Source organism: Danaus plexippus, chromosome 27, assembly GCF_018135715.1.
Source record: "Danaus plexippus chromosome 27, MEX_DaPlex, whole genome shotgun sequence".
Classification (NCBI taxonomy): domain Eukaryota; kingdom Metazoa; phylum Arthropoda; class Insecta; order Lepidoptera; family Nymphalidae; genus Danaus; species Danaus plexippus.
Window position 1 is genome coordinate 3,476,844 of NC_083555.1, and position 18,871 is coordinate 3,495,714.

Below are 18,871 nucleotides of genomic sequence, written 5' to 3' on the forward strand. Positions count from 1 at the left end.
TGTGACAGTTCCTCATGGCACACGTATAAAATGTTTGGCAATACGACTTAAACAAAGTTATGTTCACCTCTTTACTACATCGAGCAAACCTGTGAGCAAGCATATTACATTTGGCGGTAAGTGCCCTTCGTTCACGTTCAATATCTGCATGGTTTCTGAGGTCCTCGAAAATGTAATGACCAAGATATTTAAATACTGTAACCTGACTTAATTGTTTCTCATTTAGTTTTAAAACCGGTTCATATTCGATTACCCTTCCACGGATCCCAAAGACCATCTACTCTCTTTTATTGACATTGTACGTAAGGCCATGTGTTAATGCATATTTCTCACACATCTTTAAGAGACACCTAATAGAACCAGCCGTAGGATCCAGCAAAACCATGTTGTCTGCGTAACTAAGGTTATTGATACACACACGGTCTATCCAGCATCCGACTGGCTTGCTGCTGAGTCCCACGATTAGTTCGTTTACGTAAAGGTTGAACAGCTTAGGCGATGTTATACCCCCCTGCCTCACCCCGCATTCCAATCGATACGAGTCTAACATAGTTTCACCCCACTTTACTTTCTGTTTTCCTGGTTTAGGTACCAATACTTCAATAAAAAAAGAACTTCCGGCTGTAAACCCGCTTCTCTAAGTTTCGTCCATAACAAATCGTATGAAACTTAATCGAAAGCTTTATACACCGCTATACACCGGTGTTCCCCTGCTCGTGTAATATTTGACAGTCTATTTTAGACACAAAACTGCACTTTCTGTTGAGTGTTCAGGTCTAAATCCAAATTGCGCGTCGTGTATATTCAAATGTTTATTCAAATGTTGGTCTATCAGACTTTCCAATACCTTAGCAAGTACCATGGCTAGTGATCTAGGCCTATAATTTGACTGATCAGAAACATCTCCAGTTTTATTTTTAACCAGAGGGATAACCACCGTTTTCATCATATGTTGCACACATATCAGCTGGCAGGTAAGAATTTTTTAAGCACAAGGAGTAAAACATCGCCAATACTCTATGTAGATAAACCTACGCATGTCTTACATGTTCAATTCTAAGACCATCATGACCAGGCGACTTACCTCTATTCATTCTTTTAATAGTCTCTGCTACCTGAGCAGCAGAAAAACTCAAAGGTATGACCGTAATGGTCTCAGCGTCATTCATTGGTGACGCAGGGCCCAAGGGAGAAGTTATTTGAAATTGACTTCTGAACATAGTGGCAATCCCTCCTGGCTCACTGTAACCCCTATGTTCGCAGGTCGACCAGTCCTCACATTTAATTTGTTTGTTGCTTTCCAAAATTTAACAAAACTATGAGACGACCTGTGTGAGGCAATAATGTCCATTCTAACTTGGTCTTCATGTTTTTGACACCATTTTAATTTACTTTTAAAAATCTTTCTACTCTCACGCATGACGTCACAAGCCCGGCCATACCTTGATTCGTTTATTAAGCAACCAGTCACTGCACTTACTATGTGCATTCTCATATGCCTCACGTACATGTTTATTCCAGCCAATTACGCGTTTTTTATTATTTAAAGAGCCCTCATATGTAAGTTCAGCTGGTCCGCTAAGAGTAGCAACAATTTGAGAGTACAAATCATCCAATAGATGCTTATGATCGACATCACGACACATTCCGCCTGCACAAGTTTTAAAGGAGTATGTAAAATCGACTTTTTCGAGCTGCTCGCGGCATATGTCATGATATCGCTAAATCTGTGCATCAGACCCAGAGCGCCACAATATTTTATTACATACATAATCCGGCGTTTGAATTTTTGAAACCATTATATATAAGTTACACTCTATTATAAGCGGGAGGTGGTCAGACCAGTACACATCACTATCAATTCTATTATTTGAAACAGTATTCCACGCTGCCTTCACTATACAGTGGTCTAACCACCTCATACTGCCATCGATATCACTAATAAATGTAATGGTGCGAGACATGGTGCCCAATTTTTCCACATCAGCACATAACCACTTTTTATCTAGAGAATATCGCTGTGACTCTAACCAAAACGGTTCACCTGGGTGTGCATTAAAATCTCCCAACATATAGACTGCTTCTACATCGTTATTCTCTATAATAGCATCTATTTCCCCCAAACAGTTCACAAAATAAAATTTGTTGTTAAGGGCATCCGTGGGCATAAATACAGAATAATGTCTGTGTAAAAGACGAAACTTTTGAGCATTCCATGGAGTCACCGCGCAGGTGCCAGGCCCATCGCGTTGCAGGAAGAGGAGCTTCAACAGACCCAGGTGAAGATTTAAGGGACTGTGTAACGCGCAATAAATGTTCACCTCGACCGTCCAAGCTCCTCTCTCCACCTAACCAAATACATAATAAATCATTTAGATTTTTCTATTGCTGGTCTTAAAGTAAAACTTATAGGATCTTATGTTCGGAACTAAACAGTTTTTTGTAAGAAAAAAGTTTTTTTTTAAGAACTCGATATGCGCAAATATTTTATTCTGATAGTTCACCAGAAATCACGAAATTTGTCATCTCTTCCACAAATTTTATGGCCCAAAAATGTACTCTATATTTTATTATACTTAAGACAAATATTAATTAAATTTCTTTATTATATTCTAGATACTAAACATATTTACTAGAATGAAATACAGTATTGAAGTGACAAGCGTAACAGTCTAGTACTTAAAGAGTAAATTAAATATATCTTTTTCTTTCATACAACTAAAGTGCGTTTAGTATAAAGTAGAAATATATTCTTGCTAGACACTTTTATGATTAGAATAGACACATATGCTCTTCAGACATATATTTCAGACAGACATTAACGCTGTGTCTGAGCGAAATACAAGCTCAAATGCTACAAATACTTTATCCTACATTTAAGAATTTAACTCTCTTTGATTTGTATTAACTTATTTGCTTATGAATAAATTTTAATTTAGTTTCCACTAGTCAGTGTTTTTATGTGTATTAATTTACGAACGTTCATATGCCTGAATTTATTGAACTTTAGTTTCGTAAGTAGTTTAAAATTTATTAAATTAATTTCTTAGAGGGTGTAATGGAGTGTTATGTCGACGAACATTTTTCTAATCACTCCTTATTTAAATAAAACTAACATTTTCGGATGTACTATTGCGTAATTTATTATTGTAACAACATACTCCCGACGTTTCGGTTACTTGGCAGCAAACGCAATCATGGCATACTCCTTATTTTTCACATATAGATGTCTCTCGCTGGTTTAGGAAGATATAAGAAAATTTTAACATGACTCTTTAATCTTAAATTGGACTTATCGGTTCAGACGACTATTTTTAGGGGCATTATAATACTATTTGGCGTAAGTACAACTATTAAATATACAAGCAACAAGAACTCTGCGTTATAAAATATATCTAGACAATTTTTTATTCACTTATTACAAATATTTTGTTATTTCAATTGAGTATATCGTTGAGAATATTAAATATAATGAGATCTAAGATTTTCGCGAGTACTCATTTAAATGAAACTAGTGTTATTCGGATTTAATACGCGGATTTTATTATTTAAAAACTACATAATCCCGACGTTTCGGTTACTTTGCAGCAACCGTGATCACGGGCAGACAAGGTATTAAAGGTAGGACGAGTATATTAAATATACTTAAGTTATGTTTAATATACTCAACTATAGCTATATATATTGATAACGAAATTACAATTTCCATTTAAGTATTGCTATTCCGTAATAAAACCACCGCTCGCTTAATATTAAACGTAAGAAGGACACCGAATCAATATTTTTTATTTAAAAAATATTTGTATTGCAATAATCAAAATATTGCACATAAGTTAATATCTTATTAAAAAAACATTAGTATTAAAGTTTCTTATAGATCTTTTGGAATAGAAATGTTGCATTCCGTATATGCAGCGCTTCCCGAAAATAGACAAGCCAAGCCAAGCTATAAAATAGCTAAATTTGTATTCACATTACGTCTAAATTTGTAGACAAAAATGTGTTTATACAAAACTTAGGTTTGCCAAAACAGCTTTATTTATTTCTTGTGTATACTTATTTGTTAATTATACGAAAATTTTAAATTAACGTACTTCTAACTTCAAGAATATTTAACTCTTATTGTTAATAATTAAGTTTCCTATAACTCGGTTTAATTTGCGAGTATTCTATACTGTAGTATTGGTTTTAATACAAAGAACAAGATTCAAAGTATCTTATAATATAAAGACCTTTTATTTACGTTATTAATAATTATGCAATGTAATATTATGCGATGTCATCTGCATAACCACCTGCGTAGCCATCTATGCAAGCGCTGCCACAACAATGAGTGTCGGTATAAATAGAGGTGAGGGTACTGATTAAAAACAGTCTCGCTTGAGCTGTTGCCGGGACAGGACCTCTCCGAAATAAGAGATTCATCAAACAATCCACGAGAGCCTGACAACCATTTACATCAAAGGCCTTTGTGACGTCATTAATGCTGACGTCAATCTCCTTAAAATTCGAAAGGGACACAGAATCCGACATAGGTCTACATTTAAAAGAAACTAATATTTTTCGGATTACTACGGGTATTTCATTTCAAAAAACGACGTACTCCCGAAGTTTCGGTTACTTTGCAACAACCGAGATCACGAGCAGACAAGATGATAATGTCTTTCTGTTGGTCTTGTTATTTATCATCTACCGCCAACGATTTCATAATCTTCTGGCGTACCGCTCTGGATGCCAGCAGAATGACCTTACGGTGTCACGAGGTCCTGCGGTGTGATCACGGACATGGGATTTTATGTTTATCAGGAGGGGTTCCCAGGTGTTGGACAGATTCCAGCCATCTTCTCTATTGAAATTGAGATGTTTTTTTTCATTTCAATAGCCTCGCGCATTAATCTCGGTACTTGTTTTCACAAGCGAGGATTCGGGGTTTATCAAACCGAATCGACAAACCAGGCCACTATTGCCTGATTTTTCCAGTGTGTGTTCACACTTTTTTTGATGTCTGAATTTTTCCTTAGCCCTTGTACTGATGCCCCTCTTTGTCTGTCCAATGTATAACAAGCCATAGTCACAATCGAGTATGCATATACCCGCTTGTTTTAAAGGAATAGTACTCTTAATAGGTCTCAAGAGTTGGCTTACTTTCTTGTGTTGTTTGTATATAGTCTTGATTGAAACCTTCTTCAAGACGTTGCCTACGCGTCAGTAACTCCCTTCACATATGGTAATACTGCAGGTTTTCGATCAACTGTGGGTGGCTTCAAGTGGTTCATGCGAGGCCGGCGAGGTATGGGCAGATTGTTGATGGTTCGGCCTCTAGATGGTCAGCATCACAAAGGTGTTGCGCTCTGTAACCAAGATTTTCCAACAATAGGGTGTTGGTGTGAGTTACCACTGAGATCAGTTGGTTGGGTGTCCTATAAACAATATGTCCCAAAGTATTGTCAGGATTTCTAATGACAAGTATATTATGGAAAGCTAAAGAATTATTTGCCTCTAATTCTATAGTAAATAGAATCTTGATATTGATAGAATTAAGTTAGTTCAGAAAAGCAGATGTTTTATTTTTATTTAATATTAAAGGTTTTATTGGACTCGCTCCTCTAAGTCCTCCATGAATATATCAACGACGACAGGGGAAACCCGCGAACCCATTGCAACTCCATCTACTTGTGTGTAGATTGTATCCTTCCACATGAGGTAGCCAACTATTACACAATGCTTTAGTAGCTCTGCATATTCTATAGACATATTTAACTTACCGCTTAAAATCTCAATGCAGTAAAGAACAGGTAGACTAGCGAATAATCACTGTACATCGAAACTGATCATACTGTCATTGTCTGCGAATTTTAGAACAAATGACTTATTGTAGCCCCGGAGCTGTGTAATATCTTAGAAAGAAATCTGGCCAGTTTATAAGTTGGTGAGTCAATCTGGCTTACAATTGGGCGTAAGGGGACATCTTGTTTATGGATTTTAGATAACCCAAACAATTTCGGTTGTTTTGCACACGACAGTGGTGGTGGTGGTGATTTTTTTAAATAATAAAATAAGCGTAGTAATCCGAAAAATATTACTTTCATTTAAATGAATACTCGCGGAAGTCTTAGATGTCATTATAGGTCTACATTTTTTGTAAACAGTAATTTTTAAGATTTTTTTTTTTACTTGTATTACTTTATAAGCTATGGTGTATATTTTTTTCATTTTAAAATACAATAAAATCTTAGACAATTTAAAATTACATATAAAAATGCAATGAACAGCTCACAGACCTGTATTCTTGTGATAAAAATTTAATAAAAAACGAGTGGTAATTCGGAATAATACTTTAAAAATTCACAGAACAAGCGTGTTTTATTTTCCTGTAAGTTGTTTCTTACTTACTTACTTACTTTCTGACGGTTTAAAGTCTTTGACTTATAGCTTTTTCAATGTTCTATTAAATTATGAAGAGATAAATAAACATTTTAATATTGCTGCATAATGTTTAATATTGTGGAGAAATTTAATTAATATTCCAAGCAAATTAGTAGCCTGCCATAACTTTGCATCCAACTACAAACATGCCGTTACGAGTCTATCATTAGTAATTCTAATCAAGATAATATCTGTGCATATGATTGAGAGTAGAAGCTGTGTATATTAAGTTTAAAGGTGAAAATTTATAATAATGTACCCACAGTTCCTTACAATCACATTCTCAGTCACTCACCTGGTTATAAACGATATTAATGCTCAAGGTAGAGTTTCCCCGATTTTTCATTTTCTTCGTTTTTCCAGTAATATCTTACAAAATGGCTGGAACCAGTATTTATAATTTTTCAAATACCAGTTGATACTTAAATGTTGCCATTACAAGTCATAAAAAATAATTTTAAGAATTTTAGTATATTATAATTAGTACGGCACAGATGGCGCCACTTGTTACATTAATTCATTTCTTTAGCCTTAAAATTCATCTCAATTGCTATTGCAATATCATAATGTAATCTTTCTTATTCTTTCTCTCTCTGTCCTGTGAGATCATTGTGACCAGCACGTCTTTTACAACAATAAAGTTATTTCTACTAAAAAAGCATTATGATTTTCCCAAAACCAACGCTTAATACAAAAATATTAAAACATATTTTTTACATAAAAAATAAATAATTTGAAATAAAATCAATAATATTTTATTTACTTGTAACAAATTATACGATACTAATAATACGTTATTGACAGACGACTGAATTTTGTCAAATCCTTAAGGAAATCGTTATACAAGTTTTAATTAAATTTTTTTAAACTTTTCTGTTTACATATAAATAACTATGAGAATAAATCATCATGATTGATATTAAAGATACTTGTATTTTATAATCCATTACCAATTTACTGACTTTTTTCAAAAGTCGAGTGCCGACATTTAAAATAAACTTCGAAAAAAATGCTAATGGGAAATAGAAGCGAGCGCCACTGTGTGCAAAAAGCGAACTCTTAACTGAAATTATTATACATAGCGTGTTCATTTTTAACACCATTTTAAGAAATATTAGATCGTTATCACATTGAATACTTTATTTTTATGTCGTTTTAAGTTTTAGAATATGTTTTTGAAGTAGTGTTATATTTTTTTTAACCCCCGACGCAAAAACAACGGGGTGTTATAGGTTTCACGTGTCTGTGTGAGCTCCCAAACGGATGATCCGATTTTAATGCGTTTTTTGTTTGAAAAGTATATAAAGGTATATAGAGCGTTCTTAGCTACGTTTGGTGGAAATCGGTTCAGGTCTTCAAGGTCATCTTCGTTTGTTAGGTGTGACAGGAATGTTACACGCACAGTTTGCTTGCAAGCATATGTGGGATCTCACATTTGGAACACTAACCTTTTGTCATAATAAATGCGTACTTTTTTGGGTCGGGAATTTATTAAAATTTTACTTACTTTCAATTAGTATTGACATTATTATGAACTATTATATTTCCTTACCATTTTCAACCATCCCCTCACGTAGGCAAATATGTAAAAAAAAATTAAATTATATATATAATAAAGGTAATTATTAATAACAATTAATTATTTTTTATCTTATTAACAAAACACACTGTTGTTTAGAATTCGCTAGCAAAAAGGGTTTAAAAGTAAATAATAATATAATGAATTAAATTACTTAACAAAACGATAGCAATCAAAAAATAGTCATCCTTCCTCATGTGCACAGCAAGAGATTGGAACAGTTTGCCTATATCTGTGTTTCCTTTGAGCTAAAATTTTGATGTCTTCAAGAACAAAGTGATTTATGTTACTGTGATAGTGCGTCCGTCACCTATGACTTCATTACCACCTTCCAATGGATGGAATGAAGTAAAGTCAAGCACTATCCAGTCGTAATAAAAATAAAAAACTAAATCAAATCACAGGCACCAGATATAAAACAAAAGAATCTCCCGAACGACTTAAACAAGTAAATTCATGAAACACTTGTATAAATGAAGAGAGTACTTCAATTTTCTTATATCATCAAGAACAAGAAACTATAAACGTCGAGGCGGAGTCGTAAAAGAATGGATTGCAACTTCACAATTTGAAGAAGTTACTTCATAAAGCTAATGCGTCTGTCTCTGCCTGTCTGTCTATCTCTGTCTGTCTTGTCGTCACTTAGATCGTACAAATTAGAAAAATTATATAAAATCGAAATGATTCACCCTACATAATGAACTAGGCCTATTTAACACTCAACTATAACAGACAGACAAGAAATTTTATATCCATCAATGTATATGTTACTACAAAAGGTCGAACTACGGTTAATCTTAATATTTTCGAGTAAAACTAAGGTTACTACTAAGAGTTTGTGAATGTCAAAAATAGGACGATTTTTTCGGATTTTTACCATCCGAATCCAGTATAATCTAAGTTTTACAGTAACATATAAATAAATATCCGTTCTCTAAATAACAAAGCAGTTAAGAGTCCGTATAAAATCGTAACCCGATTATTCTTAACTCTCTTGAATCAAATAATAGAGCTCATCTTAGGCTTATCAGATTCAACAACTAACTTATCTCGCTTTACAACGGATTATGGCGTTGAGGTAAGGATTTAACAATTTTCTTAATGAAAATATTCAAATTCAATTCATTGTGACAAATATAATATATAGGTATTTGATGTATATATATATATATATATATATGTTAGCTTCAGTTATCTTATTATAATAAGACGAATCACGTTTCCTTATTTTTGTATTTATGTAAACTTTATCTCAATACAAGTTGTAAATAATTTTAAACATCAATCAAAGACTTCTTTCAAAACGTAATTAATCTTCTCAAAGTAATTATCTCACGAATCTCGTTAGGGATCTCATAAAGGACTCGACAATGACGGAGCGAGAAAAAGTTTTCGTTTTAAAAGTTTGAATTTTTTAATTATTGCATTCGATTTCAGCGAAACTGTAAATCGAAAATCCATTAACGCTTAAAAAAAATATTAAATATCCAACGGCGTGTCTTATGATATATTCAAAGGATAAAAAATGATTATGACTTATTACTAAAACGACCCATTATATAGCTACTACATAGGTATGAAAATTCAAGTACCTAAAGAAAGATTATTATTAAATACATTTGCCTTTAGTAAAACCACTCCACGGTTATATTATTGGCTAGAAACGTGAATTCTGATTTCACTGTATAATACTTTAAGCCGAATCTACCAAATAAATCTAAAAAAATACATGAATCGTATAGGTTGTTCCGAGGTATATGTACTCTAAAAGTATGTAGACACCACTGATAGGCGATGAAGGAAAATATCGTGAGGTAACCTGGATTTGTAATTTCAAATTATAAGTGTGAAATCGCCAATCCGTCTTGAGCGAGCGTGGTGATTAATGCTCTAACCTTCTCCATGTGAGAAGAGGCCTTTGCCGAGCTGTGATCACCGATAGGTTGATGATACGTATACACTGTGAAAGAGGTACATAGAGATATCGTTAGTTAGGTCGTGATGTCACCAATATAGTGAAATCTATTTATCCACATTTATCTTTAGGGGAGATTTCTTTTTATCGAATTGACATATAGTATATCAAAATATAAACAAGTTTGTATATTTGTATGTTGTTTTATTATAATAGTTTCTTATATAGGTGATGCGAGTTTAAATACGTTTTTATTCTGAAAGATAACTTAATTGTTTTAATTACATAAACTTGCAATACCAGTTTGTATTGGAAGCGTGATTCCGGCACCGCGACGAAGATTAGTTTGGTTTTACAAACTGTAAATGACTTTAATACACATTCTATGAAAAAATTAACAAAAAATATTTTAATAATAGCAGCCCTAGTAAGTTCGTTTCAAATTTAGTTAGGTTGAGAGAGGAGCTTGAACAGAGGAGGTGAGCCTTCAACGCGCGTTAGATGGGGGCCCCATAAACTTACACCTGAGTCGCAAGTCCCAGGCACTGTTGAAGGTCCTCTCCCTGCAACGCGATGGACCCGGCACTCGCACGGTGAATCCATAGAATGCTGAGAGGTTTCGTCTCATTTGTAATGACTGCTCGGATAGTCGGGTTGACGTTGGAAAGACAGCTGACGCTAGAAAGAGAGGTGGCGCTGGAAATACAGATGACTGCTGGAAAGACAGTCGAGGGCGACGGCCTAACAAGCCCAGCCCAGTATCTATTCCGCTTAAAGTCCAAAAAAGAAACCCCTAGGACAGTCCGAAAGGGGGGGGTTAAAAAATCTGTCCACCTGTCGATATCAACGTCGAAAACAAGCTCCTCTCTCTCTACCTTATACTTCTGCATTATGTATGTTTTTTATATATTTAATTTATATTCCTATATAAATGATTCTTTCATTATTTTAACGCATATTTAACAAAAGACGTTCAAAGCGTTAATCTTTTCAAGAAATTGGAAGACAAATTAGAATCAGCTCTTCGATTAATAACTTCCTGTTTAATGTCTATTATAAATTTTCATTCGAAATTTTAGCAAGGCTTTTACTTGTTCATGATAACTCAGAACCTTTCAAATAGATAAATATTATTGCTTCCTTGAATTCTCAAAAGCAATCATCTTCTTTCTTATTATTAATTCAATATACTTTCCTAGCCTGTGGCTATCCGAGATCAAATTAAAGGTTATTCTTAAAACAGTATTTTTTTTTGTCAAAATGTCGTTATGTTATGATCCCTTGACCTTCAACGTATTTTTTTGCCCCAATCGTTTTTCCATTAACTTTAAACAAACCGGTTTGAAATTTCAAACCGGGAAAACGCTTCGAAAACAGCTCGCCCTGCTGTTATATAAGGTGGCAGAAATGAATATTGTTTTCGTTATGGTTAGAAAGCTATTGTTACGGAAATTTTGAATACTTCCATCCCGTCTTTCGTTGTGTATAGGTGTGTGTGTGTGTTTGTGTGTGTGTGTGTGTGTGTGTATGTGTGTGTCGCTTATTTATTGTTTCAATTAATATATAGCTTAAACTTTGACGTATGTATATTGTGAAAATCATAATAATTTTCCTTGATATTATATTGTATTAAAGAATAGTATGGATACGTGAAAATGTATGTCGGACTAGCCCGCTCCGCATTATAACTATGATCGATTTCTTTATAGACTGCTTAGGAATAATCCCACAGACTTCACAGCAAAAGATTTAAATTCAAACTTCGAGAGCTTCTGCTGACAACGTTTTCTCACTTGGCGCATCCAATAGACTGAATCCCCGCTAAGAATATTTGCCTATTTAAAGACATTATCATGTGATTTTAATAATGTGTAGACGAGGGTAGCACAAAGTGATTACAAATTCATCTAAAGCTAAAGAATAACAATATAAAATAATATAAATATAAATTCGGTATCACAACCGAGGGCATACATATATAAAACATTAATTATAAAAGTTGTAAAAAATGGTAGAAGTGAAAAATTTACTTCATATAATAGATTCAATTAAACATTGTAAACATCACATGTACATCAGTTTGCATATATTTTTTTAAGTAACCTTTATATTGGACCGAATCTTAGAAAATTTTTATTATTGATCTTTATGAATTAAATTCTTAATTGTATTCAAATTATTATACAGTGTAATGAATTGATATTGAATATAAAATATATGTAACAGTTAATGAATGTATTTAAAAGTTTTCATTTCGTATTTGTACGGTCTGAATGTTTGTTCACAACTTATTCTTAAGTTAAACCATATTCATTTATATTACAATAACAATACATAGCGAGCGAATAACTTTTATACGTAATTAATAATTATGGATTGTTAAAATTTCCGGATGTCACCTGCATAGCCACCTGCGTAGCCATCTATGCAAGAGCTGTCACAACAATGACTGTTGGTTGGTATAAATAAAGGCGAGGGTACAGATTGAAAACAGTCTCGCCCAAGCCGTTGCAAAGATAGGACCTCTTCCAAATAAAGGTTTTGTCAAACCGTCTACGAGCTTACCTTCAATGTCCTGAGAGCCTGACGACAATTGGGGAGAAAGGCATTTGTGACGTCAGTTATGCTCACGTCACTCTTTGTATTTCAATGCAAAAGTCTTAGATCTCATTAATTCCAGGAGAAATTATAGACTGTGTCTCATTTTGATGTCTCATCTATACCACTGTAGAATTTCCTCAAAATTTTCTTAATAGCTATAAAGAGTTCTACAAGACATCCTAGCAAAGTATAGCATTTATAAAATTATTACGGATACTATTTGATTTCTATTAAAATGTATATTTTCTTTACATGTGTAAATCAATGAAGTTAACAACTAAGTTTAATTAATGTGCTCACAAAAATTATCTCGTTACGGTGTCAGGCAAAATACCCCGACGATTAGTATACGTTAGTGGATAAAAAAACACCTTTTTTATCTTTTGAAATGTCCAGGAATGTAGTTGAGATCTCTAAAACAGAGCAATTCGGTATCTCAAACGTAAAACAAGATTTACGATCCCCGTAGCTTCGTCTGTGAAAATAAAAGGAGCCCTGAAATAGCGAACTCTGGTTTTAAGATAAAATGAAGGAATAATAAAATATTCTCACCTTCACAATCGTGTGGGTTTCATTAGCTTTCTTATTAATGTACTTTAATTTAGGTTTTTTGAGGTCAAACTAAGATAAAAAACACATATACTATGCCATCAATAAATAAGCTATGAATATGTTTATTATATTTAATTAAAAAAAAAACATAAGCAAATACATTAATAGGAATACAGCAATTAATTTAACTCAAAATAATGAAAAACGCAAGTAACTGTAAATTAACATTTACAGATTATTATTATATTAAATAAATAAATAAATAAATAAATAAATAAATAAATAAATAAATAAATAAATAAATAAATAAATATATTTTAACCGTCCTCCCGTGATCACGGTTGCTGGAAACGAAACCTAAAAACGGTAGTATGTTGATGTAAAATAATAAAAAAGGCGTAGTATCTGAGAAAATTAGTTTCTTTAAAACGTGTACTCGCGAAAATCTTAAATATCATTATATAATGAGTAGACGGAGGCAAGTAAAATGCATTTTTTAAAGTCCGAATAATTTAACACGGACGTACATAAATTACCTTCTTTCTGGCGTTAGTAAATAAAGCAACATATATATTACTTAAAATTATATATATATATATATATATATTTGATATACATTAGTAACTAATTAACCTTAAACAAAACTATCCTATTTAAAATGATAAATAATATAAAGAAAGAGACAAAATAAAGAAAGGAGTTTGTATCTCTCGTTAAAGGCTTTCAAATGAAACCTTTTGAAGGTTCGTAACAAAAAAGATTCAGAATATTCTTCTTCAAGAGACATGATCTTGATTATGATATGGCTGAATTTAAAACCTTACTGCTTTAAAAACTTTCACGATCAATCGAAGATCAATCTTCCAACTACACATTAAGAAATTTATTAGTTTATTTTTACTTTCAAAGATAATGAATATCAATAAAATAAATGTCTGACAGATTAATTGTCAATGATGCCGTTAAATAAAGAGAACTCTCGCCATATGTGTCCTCCATTCTATACACGTTGGCAGAATATATTGTGTTCTTTGCACGGATTTAAAACAAAAAAACCAGCCAACTCTGCCCATGATTAGGTTAGAAAACTCAATGGTCAGATGTAATATTAATATACAAACGACAAGAACCTAGATACATTTATAATATTTACTATTTATGTAATTTAAAAATATATTATTTTGTAAGTATTTTAAAAGGATATCTTTATGTCTGTTTCTCAATCTCTCATAAATCTAAATTGTATCCTTTGTATACTCACATATAATATTTACTTTATGTAGCATCCTCCTATGAGATTTTATCTCAATAATCTGATCTTATGCAATCCAAACTCAGGTTAGAAACTTATATTTAATATATCGAGATAAAATTTCTATAATAACTCACTAACAACGATATTATTTTTAAAGAAAACAACTGAAAATTGCAACAAAACTTGGTAAGTTCACGGACTTAGAGAGAAGGGAATTAATCACTCACGCCACTTAACCCCATTTCAGCTTATCGTAATCTATGTCTATAACTCAGACTCGTCCATTACAAACTAAAACTTCGTCCGACAAAAAAATTGTCTTTAACTACGTTTAGTGAAACACGAAATAAAGCAACCGCTTGCTTTTTTTGTAAAAAATAGCGAAATATAGGGAACTTTAAACAAATCTGAAACAAATAATTTGAAATGTCCTTTTACATTTGTTTTGAGAACTACCGAAAACCGGGTCCGTTAGTTGATTCTCCAGTTTTCTTCAACATTCAATAATTAAATAGTATTTGGAAGATATAATCAAATGTATTATATAATTCTGAACAATAAATATCTTGTGTCATAAGTTTTTATGGTGGTGGAGCCTAGCTGTGATCAAATTACTACAGCTCGAACATGGGCTGGCGCGACCGGGGATGTACCACCCTCTCACAGAAGATCCGCGTGCAGTAGTCTGTGATAGCTGAGTTTCGACCGATGAGTGAAAGAGCCGGTTGGCATTTCCCTCTTCCTCAGTCAAAAGTGGCAACGCATCCGCAAAATTTTTAGCGGATATCCATGGGTGACGGTACTACCTCCATCAGGTAGGCCGTCTGCTGATTTACCATCTTTAACATTTTAAAAAAAGTTTAGTCTTAGTTTTGACAGATTTATAAGCAACAAAACGTATCCCTCGACTAACAATATTCTTATTTGTTAAAATAATTTAGAAGAGAAGATAGAAAGAAAGAAATTCTGTTTTTAGTCTAATAAAAAGAAAACAAAAGGCAAATTCTCAAAATAATATTTAAGTTAGTTTATTAAATAAGTTTTGTGAGAAAAGGCGTACAGGCGGTATATCAAAGCTCTCAGAGGAGACATTATATGTAATGGCAAAAAGACGTGAGGCAGCTCCAGTGTCGTATCAGATAGACTATAGAGCTTACCAAGCTTAAAATGAAGGCAGTAAGGTGGGACCTAAGACGCCATAACGCGATCACTATAGATGAAGCATTACAGCGAAAAATCCAAAACCATTCCTAGAGAGGCTTGGCAACAGCTATCTCACAAGTCTAAAAACCGAGGACAGATCCATGCTCACCTCAAACCCTGAGGATCTAATGAGATCAAAGACTTCGACGGTAGACTGTACGCCCCTCAAATCTCACAACCTAGCCATTCACATTCACACGATCCCAGAGTTACGCTGTCTTGTCACTTTTCCGACGAACTACCGGATATCCGTCTTGAGGAGATTGAGGGGGCCCTTGGACGACTTAAAAATGGAAAAACAACACGTGGGGATGGGATTCTGCGGACCTTGTGAAGATGGACGGACAGCTTGTACTTTGACAGCTTTTTAGAATCATCCGGTCGGCCCTAACAAATAGGAGAACCTCTGGCATGGAACAGGAGTATAGTCGTCCAATTCCATAAAAAACTATCAGCCTATCTTGCTCCTGAACCATGTTTATAAGTTGTTTTCAAGGGTCATTACAAATCGTCTCTCGCAAAGATTTAGCGACTTTCAACCTCCGGAGCAGGCCGAGTTTCGTGAAGGTCACGACACCATAGAGCACATCCACACAATACAGCAAATTGTAGAGAAGACCTACGAGTACAATCAGCTCTTGGGCAAAGCACAAGAGCTGATTATGTGAGCTATGAGAAAGCATTTTACTCTATCATCAACTAGCGGAGATGCCAGGTCGATGGTCGTTATATGAAGGTGTTGAGAAGTTCTAATAACGAAGCCACAATGTCAGTCCATATTCAGGGCTGTCAAACATGATAAGTCCAGCTGCATCAATGGGTGACCCAAGGAGATTTTATATCCCCCAAATTATTCACCAATGTACTGACTACTGGAGGACTTGCTCAAGACGCCTGACTGTAGTGGACTAGGCATAAACGTCAACGGTGTGGATATCTCACACTGAATCGCTGATGATATTGTCGTCTTGGCCGAGTCATCGCAAAAGCTGCAAAGGATGCTGAACAGTATAGTTGAGTCCACCCAAAGCGTTAGTCTGAGTGTGAATCTTAAAAAAAAACTAAGTTATGTTCAAGAATCATGTCACACGAGAGCCAATCAACGTCGATGGGAAAACTCTCGAAGTTTTCCACGAATAAATTGATCAAGGGCAACTTCTTCAACCAAACTGGAGAGTTAAGCTGGTTGGAGCGGCCTATGGCCAGCAGTGTACTACCACAGGCTGATAGTGATGATAATGATGATAGAACAACTGTATTATTAAACATTAAGTCAGTATAAATGTTCTTTACAGAGATACTATTGAGAGCGAACAAGGTGTAACCTCTAACACTGAAACCAAATTTCAGGAATTTATGAATTTGTGTCGAGGAATACAAAAAGACGTTACAGTAAAAATACTTTACGTTATTCTGGAATAAAAAAATCTTATACATTAAGTAGGTTTATATATGGTCAAAAACGTGTCTGAATGAAAATTGTTTTGTTCGGAAAACATAACATTATCAGTCTAATCTTTCGCAGTTTTACGCACAATATATATACGTATATCACAATATTTCAAAGTACATTATGGACATAAGATAATTTTGTCAACAAATTCTATAAATACAACTGTTCAGATTTCCAAGTTAAAATAATCAAGGTCTCCTCAAAGCGATATCATAATCAAAAGCATTATGTGTATTTAAATTTACTATAACTTCATACAACTTCCATTTATATTACAGTATAATGAATACTAACAAACAAAATGGTAGTGTCTGATTTTAGTTTCAAATTAATAGCTCATCAATGAACGGATATGAAAATAATATACCATATACGTTACCGGCGGCAAAGATGTAATATTTAAAACATCCGCCTGCCTGCTTCCCTGTTTTTTGTCCTGACTAATCTCTGGAACAGCTGGACCGATTATGACGAGATTTTAATTTGCTGGTAGATAACATTGTAAGGAGTTGCTAAAGACCGTGCAATGTGGAGGCGTTTGAGCAGGAAGGCAGACCCTGGCTAATGCTGGGATAAATTGCCAGGAAGAAGAAGAAGAATATTGTAAGGAGTAACTTAAAATACCTTTTAACGGATTTTAACCGAGATGAAGCTTTCAATTCGTCTATATGATGGGTGTACTAATCGTCATAGATATAATCCTGCAATTATAGATTGATTTACATATTTTTTTAAATCAAAAAGATTTCTCTCCTCATATACGCGGAGTGTAACTAATTCAGGTTCTTATAAGAGATGTTCGTGAAATGTAATATAACCTCTTAAGGATCACGAGTATCTTCAATGTGCAGACAAACCCGCGATCAAAAGATAGTATTCAAATATAAGTATTCAAACAACTACATATTGTTAATTTTTTTATTGTTGACAGAATTTCGCTACAGTCCAAAAAGAAATTAAATTCCTACCAGACAATTCCTAATAAAGGTGGTCGTTTTCATTAAAAAAAGGCAATGTATTTTAATATTCTCCTGAAATCGCAATATAACTCTTTTATGTTTCAAAAGAAGAAAATACGCAAATTTTAATTAAAATAAATAAAAAATTGTATTGTAACGTACTTTAATATTGATGAAATACAAAAGGAACAAAGCAATATGAACTTTAAACGCCAGGAAATAAGTTTTATTTCCATTAAAATCTAGTGTTGCCATAACGTAATAACCAGGCGAGATTTGAGTAGACTTGATGTTATTTTTTTGTATTTTATATAAATCTTGGTCTTGCAGCTAGAGACTAGCTAATCTTACAATTACCTGTTGAATTAATATGTTTATTGTTAGTCAAATTAAAAATAAAACAATCTTATTCATGTGTTACAATACGTAAGAGGGCAACACTGCAAAATTTAGTCCTGATGATAGAAAGAGGTAAATATAACCAGTTAGACCAAAAGGCTTCAAAAGACCTTACTAGAATTATTTATTTAAATTTTTCAGTCATATTTAAATTGGTTTTTAGAATCTCCTTATAATTTAACTTTTCTATTTATAAAGATGTATTTAATTTTTAACGATTTCCATAAAACTAAAAGTCAATGGAAGAAAGCATTCTCTAGGTCCTTTACCGTTACCTGTTTATTTATGCGCAACGAATTATATATTTACTACCCTCAGAATGTTAAAAATAGTTTTGCTCAAATGGCATATTTAGGCATTTCCAGATAAAATATTTGAAAACAACATAATGGACCGTTTCAAAATAGAAACTAAAACTTTATAAAAAAAAACCATTTAAATAATATTTAGCTACTTTTAGGTTCATAATATTGAAGGATGTATTTATAATGAAATAAAAATTATGTCTATAAATACATATTGTTTGTAC